At 46.0% G+C, this 10,561-nt stretch overlaps 1 protein-coding gene and 2 pseudogenes across 1 annotated transcript in view; 1 reads left to right on the top strand and 2 right to left on the bottom strand.

Annotated features, from left to right (window-relative positions):
* SERPINB1 (serpin family B member 1) overlaps positions 1–10,561 on the top strand; it is a 51,491-nt gene that overhangs the window by 12,912 nt on the left and 28,018 nt on the right. The gene's annotated exons all lie outside the window — the stretch shown is intronic.
* On the bottom strand, positions 4,413–4,816 carry LOC102499551 (enhancer of rudimentary homolog pseudogene; annotated as a pseudogene).
* On the bottom strand, positions 5,430–5,833 carry LOC102499124 (enhancer of rudimentary homolog pseudogene; annotated as a pseudogene).

The following is a 10,561-nucleotide window of genomic DNA, read 5'->3' as shown; positions in this document are numbered from 1 at the left end:
GGGGTTGATTTCTTGCTTTCTATCTCTGTCTGTCTGTCTGGTGAGCGCACGTGCCCTATAGCAAAACCTCTCCAAAAAAAAAAAAAATTTTTTTTTATTTGGGGCTGGCCGGTGGCATGGTGATTAAGGGCGCTGGACTTTCATGTGGCCAACCATGGTTCGAGTCCCAGACCTGGTGGCTTGCTTTCTTCCTTTCTCTCTCTCTGTCTCTCTCTCACTCTGTTCCTTTCTGGTCAAATTAAAATAAAGAAAGTTAAATAAAATAATTCTTTAAACAACAAGAAAAGAATTTCTTATTTAATTTTATTCATTAATTTTCAAATTAGACCAGAGAGAGCGATAGAAGGAAATTGAAAAAGAAAGCCACCAGATCTGGGTCTTACATCATGGTTAGCCATGTGGGAGTCCAACACCTTAATCACCACACCACCTGCTGGCCTAAGAGCCAGCAGATTTTACAATAAAAACACTACCTTCATAGGTTATTCAGCTCAATGTAATTCATTCTTATTGTGCTTAATCTAGGTTAGTAATTTTATGATTCTTTGTTTCTCTGCTGTGCTCCATGATGTTGAGGCCACGTGGTAGGGTCCTGGGTTTCTGTCAGAAGACCTGACTTTCCTTTGGTAAAGGAGGAGCTGAGTTACAGAAAAGTTTAGAGACCTATTTGAGAACAGTGCTGGTCTTGCTCAAGACTGAATGAAGCCCCTGGTCTTTATTTGAACCTTTATCCCATCTACAGATAGTAAGGGGCAGAGCTGGACTTAAGTGTTGGTGTTGGATCACACATAGATACGAAGAACAGGAGGAAGAAGGAGACGGAGCTAAAAACTCGAGGAAAAGGCTGAGGAGCAAAACATAGGGGAGTGTGTAGTAAGCCACAGAGCCATCGTGAGCAAAGGCAGGGAGAACAATCCATGAAATCACCACAGGATGGACAGGCAATGTGCAGAGCAGAGGTGGGGATGAATCTGTAAACGGGCTACTGTTTCTTTTCTTTTCTTTTTCTTTCTTTTTTTTTTTTTGAGAGGTTTTTGCTATAGGGCTCGTGTGCTCGCCAGACAGAGACAGAGAGACAGAAGGCAAGACATCACCCCAGGGGGGATGGCCACACCGCAATCCCTTCTCCTCCGTTCTCCTCTTGGGATCTTGGGCACGCACGCACACGCGCCCGGCGTGAGTTTAAGCCACCAGGCCCGGGACTCGAACCGCGGGCCACTACGTGGGAGTCCAGCGACATACCATTATGCTATCTGCTGGTCCCGAGGGCTACTGTTTCTGGTCGGTGGATGACACACTCTCCTGGGAGTCTGGGATGCTGTTCATCTCCTTTTACCTCCCCAGACCTCAAGCCGATTCCTAACACTTTCAGCGAAAGTACAAACATTTATTGTACACATGCCTGGAGCGCTGACTCAAAGGATGAGCTGGCATCTGGGTAAGGCTGGTTTGGGTGTGGGGGGGAGAGGGTAGGGTCTGACCCTGAGGTGAGGCCGTGGGAAAGGAACACGCATGTCAGAGGACGTGAATGTGTTCTGTTTGTTCTGGAAGATATCGTGTATTTGGATAAGGAAGCCATCCACAACAAGAAAATGAAACCAAACTTGTGTTTGTGGACCTTGAGGCAGAACTGGCTTTTTTACTTTTTTACTTTTATCGTTGCGATGTAGAATAAAGAAGGAGAGAGGGCAGGCACGATGGCTGAGTTGTTGAGGGAGCTGGATCCCACAGGGTTGTTCCTGTGACTCAAGTCCTGGCCCTGGCAGCTTGAAAAACTTGCAGGGCATGTGTGTGCGCATGCCCAAACCCTGACAGGATGGAGAAAAGGAGGCGAAGGGATTGCAGGCGTACCATACCCCACTGTGGGGTGCTTCCTTTCCCTCCCCCCCTCTCTCTCTGACCTCTGGCAATTAAAAAAGAAAAGAAAAGGGTAGGGAGGCAGAGGGAGGTGGAGAGGGTTGAGGGGAAGATGGGAAGAGAGAGAAAGAAAGAAAAATTCTTAGGACCAGCAGGTGGCGTGGTGGTTAAGGCACTGGATTCTCACATGGCTGACTGAGGTTCGAGTGTCAGGCCTGGTGGTTTGCTTTATCACTTTTTCTTTCTCTCTGTCTCTCTCTGATGAGCACATGTGCCCTATAGCAAACTAAAAACAATAATAATAGGAAAATAAACATTTTATTTATTTATTTTTGGGAGAGGTTTTGGCTATAGGGCACATGTGCTCTCCAGAAAGACAGAGAGAGACAGAGAGACAGAAAGTGAGAAATCACCCCCCAGGGGGGATGGCCACGCCACAATCCCTTCTCCCCCATTCTCCTCTCAGGATCTTGGGCAGGCACGCACACGTGCCTGGCGTGAGTTTAAGCCACCAGGTCCGGGACTCGAACTGCAGTTGACTACATGGGAGTCCAACAACATAGCCATTACGCCAGCTGCTGGTCCCACGAAAATAAAAATTTTACAGTTAAAAAAAGAAATAAATTCTGAAGACGTAAAAGGTCTATTATTTTTGCCCTCATACCAGTACACACGTCTGAGCCTCAACAAAGGGGAAATTCCTCACATGCCTCCTCCCTGCTCCTAGTAATCTCTCCTCCCACCTCAGGACTTTAATTCTGTGCTATTTTCACTGCATCACACCCTCATGGCCACCCCCTGAGAGAACAGGAAAATCCTTTAGAGTCACTTATTTGTAGTTCTACAGCTCCAATCCTCTTTCTTTAGAAAGGCCCACCACCGCCCTGGCCCAGCTGAGTTGAGTCCCTGACCCCGTGTCCCCAAAACCCAATAACCCAGAGCCCCCATCTCATCAATCTCGCCACCTCTGTTCTACCTCCCTGTTAACGGAACTCCTGCCTGCTCGAGTGTTCGCTCTACACGGCCCAATAATGCTGGTCTTGCCCAAGACTGTGGTTCCCTGCCTTTACTTGTGCCTCTGTCTCATCCACGGCACCTTTCTGATAAGCAGGACACTGATTTCTTGCCACAAAATTGGGTGAGAAGGTGTGGGGTCAGCAGGCTGTCACCTTATCTCCAAGCTATCAGCCTTGCCCTCTGCCAATGCCTGGGGCAGGATACCAAACTCCAGCACCACTGCTACGCTCTCACTACTACAGCCCCTGCCCCCACGTGCCATTGTTTTGAAACAATATAGGAGTATTGCTATATTCTTTTTTTTCTTTTTTTGAGAGGTTTTTGCTATAGGACACATGCGCTCACCAGAAATACAGAGAGAGACAGAAAGCGAGAAATCATCCCCCAGGGGGGATGGCCACGGTGCAATCTCTTCTTCTCCATTCTCCTCTCAGGATCTTGGGCACACATGCACACGTGCCCTGTGTGAGTTTAAGCCGCCAGGTCCGGGACATGAATCACGGTTGACTATATGGGAGTCCAGCGACATAGTCATTATGCCAACTGCTGGTCCCACACACACTTTTTAGGGTAAGGAGGTGCGATGCTTTCTCAGACACTGCTGAGCTGACTCGGGAATGCTTTGGAAAAGATGTTTGGGTCTCTTTGTGCATAATTTCATGGTTGGAGGCTCCCAGTCTGGTTCTGGCTGTCCTCAGGAGACACCCCTTCTATGCTCTGCCCACTCTCTCTGCTGGCTTCCAGAAGGCCCGATCCTCTTTTCTGCTCCCCCAAACCTAGCTCAGAGCCTGCAGTTCTCTCGCCCTGGCTGTGACACTCAGACACCCATTGTGAACAGCCTGATTCCTATTTCTTTCTTTCTTTTTTATTCTTTTTTAATAACTGAAGAACTTTTATTTTTCACTAAGACTTTATATTTTTTTTAGAGGTTTTTGCTATAGGGTGCATACGCTCGCCAGACAGAGAGAGACGGAGAGACAGAAAGCTAGAAATCACCCCCCAGGGAGGATGGCCACACCTCAATCCCTTCTCCTCCATTCTCCTCTCAGGATCTTGGGCACGCACGCACACGCGCCAGGCGTGAGTTTTAAGCCACCGGGTCCGGGACTCGAACCACTGTCGACTACATGGGAGTCCAGTGACATAGCCATTATGCTAACTGCTGGTCCCACTAAGACTTTACCTTGAGGCCATAGCTAAACACCGTGTTACCATCTCCCACCCCATCTTGAAGGGTTAGCACAGTGAGTGTTACAAAGCAGGTATGAACGATTTAAAAGATTGGCGCCAATATTAACTGACAAGGAGCAACCTCCAACTAAATCATCATAAAAATGTTTAAGGATAAAAAAAAGAAGAAGAAAAGGGGCAACGGGTTGAGATTGAGCAAGATCCTCACATTTCCTCGAATACATTGGATCTTGGCTAGAGTGTAACAAAATGGAACCAGGATACGACGACACAAAAACTTTCACTACAGCACCCTGTTCACACCTGTATTCCAAGTCCACCCCATCCCCCTAAGGCTTCCAGCTCAGTTATTTCCCAGCTTGTTGGGCCTGCTGAGGAAGGAGCACGTAGATCTTCTCTTTAATCCAGTCTTGGTTATACAGCTGGTATGTCTGGGTGTCAGCCCGGTAAACAAGGCAGCTGAGCTCTGCCAGATCGTCGATGAAAATCTAACAACTGACTGATATCCTACGTGCTGGAGGGGCTGCTGGGATTCATTCTCTTTGGATGTTCTTCATACATTTTACAAACACCTTCCATGCATTCATTCACAGATTCGTAGTCAGCGTAAGTTCAGCCTTCTGGCCTCTTGGTGGGCTGTACCAGCAAAATGGTGCGAGACATTGCGCCAAACTCTCTTTACTGCAGCTGCTGCCGACCCGAGCTTAGCTGCAACGCCGCCAGCAGCCCCTGTTGCTTTCCTTATGTGACACCCCGGGACACTGCCTGATGCCTCCTCCCGTGTCTCTCCCTGCCAGTGTATAGGGGTCTCTGTGTTTCAGATTTCTTGTTCTGCATGGCAGGCACTGTAGTTTTACCCACAGATCTGGCCTCTCAAGAAGACTATCCATGTAAGTAAATTCAAAATAGGGCTTCTGACCTGTTCTAGTTTCTCCTGAATCTGGTGATTTATAAGAATAAAGGATTTTAAAAAAGGCTTATTTAACTCACAGTTTTGGAGGCTCAAGGTCAAAGGGCCACATCTAGGGAAGGTCTTCATTCTGGTGTCCCAGGGAATCACACAGAAAACAGAGTATGTATCCATGTCTGTATTCCTGAGCCTCCAGAATTTGGAAATCTACTTGTGATATTTTTATTTGATGGCAATATAGTTATTTGCATCAGTTCAATAAGGATCCCTATCAAAAGTTCCAGCAATAAAACAAAAATTGAGCAAGATCCTCACATTTCCTCGAATACATTGGATCTTGGCTAGAGTGTAACAAAATGGAACCAGGATACGACGACACAAAAACTTTCACTACAGCACCCTGTTCACACCTGTATTCCAAGTCCACCCCATCCCCCTAAGGCTTCCAGCTCAGTTATTTCCCAGCTTGTTGGGCCTGCTGAGGAAGGAGCACGTAGATCTTCTCTTTAATCCAGTCTTGGTTATACAGCTGGTATGTCTGGGTGTCAGCCCGGTAAACAAGGCAGCTGAGCTCTGCCAGATCGTCGATGAAAATCTAACAACTGACTGATATCCTACGTGCTGGAGGGGCTGCTGGGATTCATTCTCTTTGGATGTTCTTCATACATTTTACAAACACCTTCCATGCATTCATTCACAGATTCGTAGTCAGCGTAAGTTCAGCCTTCTGGCCTCTTGGTGGGCTGTACCAGCAAAATGGTGCGAGACATTGCGCCAAACTCTCTTTACTGCAGCTGCTGCCGACCCGAGCTTAGCTGCAACGCCGCCAGCAGCCCCTGTTGCTTTCCTTATGTGACACCCCGGGACACTGCCTGATGCCTCCTCCCGTGTCTCTCCCTGCCAGTGTATAGGGGTCTCTGTGTTTCAGATTTCTTGTTCTGCATGGCAGGCACTGTAGTTTTACCCACAGATCTGGCCTCTCAAGAAGACTATCCATGTAAGTAAATTCAAAATAGGGCTTCTGACCTGTTCTAGTTTCTCCTGAATCTGGTGATTTATAAGAATAAAGGATTTTAAAAAAGGCTTATTTAACTCACAGTTTTGGAGGCTCAAGGTCAAAGGGCCACATCTAGGGAAGGTCTTCATTCTGGTGTCCCAGGGAATCACACAGAAAACAGAGTATGTATCCATGTCTGTATTCCTGAGCCTCCAGAATTTGGAAATCTACTTGTGATATTTTTATTTGATGGCAATATAGTTATTTGCATCAGTTCAATAAGGATCCCTATCAAAAGTTCCAGCAATAAAACAAAACAAAAACCCTATTAAAAAAAAAAAAAACCTATGTGGGAGCCAGCAGTTGACTTAATGGCTATGTTGCTGGACTCCCACATAGTTGACCACAGTTCGAGTCCTGGACCTGATGGCTTAAACTCATGCTGGGCATGTGTGTGTGCATGCCCAAGATCCCAAACGGAGAATGGAGGAGAAAGGATTGTGGTGTGGCCATCCCCCCTGGGGGGTGACTTCTCATTTTCTGTCTCTCTGTCTCTCTATGTCTTTCTGGTAAACACACCCTATAGCAAAATCCTCTCAAAAAAAAAAAAAAAAAAAGATTGGGATGACTGTAGAGAAGAAAGAAATATGTTTCAGAAGCAACTATAGTATACCTGTTATTCAAGTTTTACCCTACTCGTTGTTTTTGACTTTCATTATCTACCTGTAGATTAGACTAGATCCTGAATTACTTTAGATGCCTTCAAACCAAATTTCTCCTACTTGTCTGGCTTGGAATCACTAATGAGCGCTGCTCTATTCCTGAAGCCTTGCAAAGTGGGGATGGACAACTTGATATCATGTCAGAGGACAGCCCTGATGTCTGATGTGTGGACCATTCAGGGAGTTCAGTCAGATACCCAACACCATAACCAGAGACATTCCTGTCACAAACGAGGAAAGTACGCTTCAAGGGCAAATCTAGAAGTCTTCTTGACCAACTTCTCTCTGGAATCAGAGACTGAACTGACGGTTTGTTCTACTCGTTGGCCTTTGCTTTTCTTGTGAATCCATAGAAGCTTTTTGGTTTGGTTTATGGTGTGGTCATTACACGGTACATTCCTGGGAGGGAAGTCCTTGGTCAAGACTTCTGCTTGGGTTTGGTTGTCACATCTGGTTCCCTTTAAGACACAAGATCTTCACACACAGCTTGACACAAAATAAGGAACCAAGGGGCTCTCAATCCTTTGGATGCCCAACACAATAGACGGTTGGTTGAAAGAAGAAATCACTGAGGTAGTTTTACCCAGAAAAGGAAGTTGCTTAATTGACACAGAATAAGGGTCAGATTCACTTTCACAATTGGACAGGAAATTCTCTAAATTTTTTTGGAAATGCCAAAAGAAAAATTTAATGTTGACTTCCCACACAGACTTTCCAAATTCCGTTACATGGTTACGAAGCATCCTCAGTAGTTAGATAGAGTGGAGATATAGAAAGGAAGTTTGGCATCTGAGGCAGGTCACTTGCGGTGTCATGGCTAGACCTTCCTTGCTTAGCACCAATATCAAGGACTCTCTGGTAGCCTCCTTGGTTGTAGGTGATATTGGTAAATGAACAGCTAAATAAAGGATGGTGAGTAGCAGGAACCAGGTTTCTCGCTGTTGGGGAGAGTCACAATGGAAACCCCCAAAACACTGCCTAGCCAGGGGTCAGGGTTCACATTGACAGTGGTGAGTCATGCTGATGGCATGTACCCTTGATGTGATGTGATAAGAATGGCCTTTCAGCTCTGTCTAACCGTGAGGATCAACCAGGCAAACGGGGAGGGGATTACAGGACAGATAGGAGAGGGTCAGACAATGGGGAGGGGGCTGATAGAGAGGGTCAAGGAAAGAAGAGAGGCCGCGGGGGAGGATCAGAGTGTGACTGAGCTATAAGAAGGAGCCAAAGTGACTTTACATTCAGTGTGACAAAGGGGGCTGGCCCTGTGGTCTAGTGGTAGAGGGAACCAGATCCCACCCGGCCCACCACAGTTTGAATCCCAGCCCAAGTAGCTTCCAAAACATGTCAGGAGTATGTGCTGTCTGTGGTCAGATCCTGGCAGGATGGAGAAAGAAGAAGGGTGTGTGAGTGACCGGGCCACCTGGCTATGGGATGGAAGTGTAAGGTACTTTCTTCCTCATCCTCTCTCTCTCTCTCTCTCTGTCTCTCTGTCCCTATCTCTCTGGTAAGCACATGTACCCTCTGGAAATTAAAAAAATAATAATAAATGGTGTCATAGACTAGCCCTTGAAGATCGTTTGCTTTACTTTGGCTAACGGACTTTGCTTACTATTTAGAAGCAAATGCCTAATCATAGTTTTGCCAAGTTTTCATGGGAACTAGGCCTTGAGACCCCAGCTGGAGAGCAGATGTGTCTGAAAACAAGAAAGAGGAAAGAAGATTCTGGCCTTGAGAACAGGATGACCGCAGTTGTGAATAACAGCTTTGGTGCCAACAAGTCTCCATGTGACCGAGAAAATAACTGTGGTGCCAGTAGGTGGTGTATGGTTGTAAGGCGCTGGAGTTCCCCGTGGCCAGCAGCAGCTCGAGTCTTGGACCCAGTGGCTTGAGGGTCACACTGGGAGTATCTGGGTGCGTGCCCAGGGGGACTGAGAAGAGAATGGAGGACAGGGGGTTACAGTGTGGTTGTTCCCCTGGGAAGGGGGTGATTTCTCACTTTTATTCTCTCTGTTTCACTCTGGTGAGCACATGAGTCTTATGACAAAAAAAAAAAAAAAAAAAAAACACAACAACAACAAAAAACCAAACTCAACATATTGAAAATGGAAGTAGCCATGCAGAGGGGCATTCAGTCTTTCCCTTCTCGCTTCTCTTCTTTCCTTTCAAACTTCTTGTTTCAGCCTGAGAGTTTGGGGTGGTCTGTGAACATTCATTTGCCATCTTCCCAGGTCACTGGTTTTTTGAATGAAGCTCCTGACCACCAACTTTTACCGCTCACGATTTCTCACCTTCCCTCTGTGCCTCTCTCTGGCAAGCACACGTTTCCTATAGCAAAAACAAAACTGAAACAAGAAATGGATTGGTGATTTTAACGTTACTTTTCTTATAAGATGGAGACAAGGAGAGAAAAGGACAGAAAAAAATGATAGGTTAACATCAGGTTACTTTTGTTAACCTGGATTAAAACCAAGGAAACTTCATTATCATGCCTATTGAGAGTGCCTATTTAGGAAACGAGACTGCTGTCTCTCTTTCCTGGTTCTAAGAAGATCGGATAACAACTTAGTTTCAGTTTGGCGGCATAGAACTTTGGCATGAGTGACTCCATTTTGGTTTCTACTCTGGTCTGTTGAGGCCTAGTGCAGAGGCTTCATTCAAAACAATGGCCCTCGCCAATTTTTATTGAACACTCCCCTTTTCTACTTCCCAACCCAAGCAACTCAATAAAATGTCTGCCTACATCCTTGAGTTATTTTAAAGATTACTTGGCTAATTTACAAAAGTACCCAGGATATGGTCCACACAGAGAGCATCCTTAGCTAATAACTGGTTCTTGGGGACAGAGTTGTCAGGAAGGTTTTGTTAGGAAATTAAATCAGTACAGGCTACTGTAAAGTAGAATCACATTGTGAACAAGTGATTTATACTGTGATCTAAAGATGAGGGGCAGGGTTGTGAAACGACAGCCTATCGAAAACAAAGAGAGAAAACTGTATGTACACCGTGTTATGAGCCAGTTTGGCACCTTCAGGGAGGAGTCTCTACATTAGAGATCTGTCGGATGGGATGGTTTAACTGGATGATGGCTAAGGGCCTCGGAGATTCTAAAATGTTCTGATTTCAACTCTGTTTTATGTTCTCAAGGCCTCCAACAGAGCACAGTCGTCTGACCCATGATAGTGTCTATAAGAGCTAAATCACCCCTGACTGTAGGCTGACCCATGATCGTGTCCATGAGAGCTGAATCAGCCTGACTGTAGATGTGGTGAAAAAAAAAAATTGGCCCTTGTCACTGATTCTTTTTTTTTTTTGGCCATGCACGCATACGCGCCTGGCATGAGTTTTAAGCTACCGGGTCCGGGATGCGAACCGCGGTCGACTACATGGGAGTCCAGCGACATAGCAATTATGCTAACTGCTGGTCCCATCCTGTCACTGATTCTTGACATCGAGCTTTAAAAACTCTCAGAATTTCCTGAATGAGAAGAGTGTCTTTGGTTATTCATAAAGAGCTTCGTTGACCATACCTGGACTTACACTGAAGAGTGACTTAGAGTGAGCCTTGAAACAGTTTCAAGAAAGAGGCTGGCCATGCCAGAACCACCAAGCCCATGACTAGAGGGGTTAGAACTTTCGCCTCACCTTTGATTTCTCAGAAGAGGAGGAGGTGCAGAGATTTAATTAAGTTATCTGACTAATTATTTAATCAATCATGCCTGCATACTCAACATTCTAGAGCAACAAGGTTTGGGAAGCTTTGGGGTTGGTAACCACATCAAGGAGTCGGGAAGGTGGCACACCCCGAGAGAGCTGGGAAACTCACGACTCTCCCTCCTCTACTCTGTCCTGTGCATCTCTTCTTGC

This window comes from Tupaia chinensis, unplaced genomic scaffold, assembly GCF_000334495.1.
Source record: "Tupaia chinensis unplaced genomic scaffold, TupChi_1.0 Scaffold138812_1, whole genome shotgun sequence".
NCBI lineage: Eukaryota > Metazoa > Chordata > Mammalia > Scandentia > Tupaiidae > Tupaia > Tupaia belangeri.
Note: the sequence above shows the minus strand (reverse complement) of the source record. Positions and strands in the feature narration are given on the sequence as shown.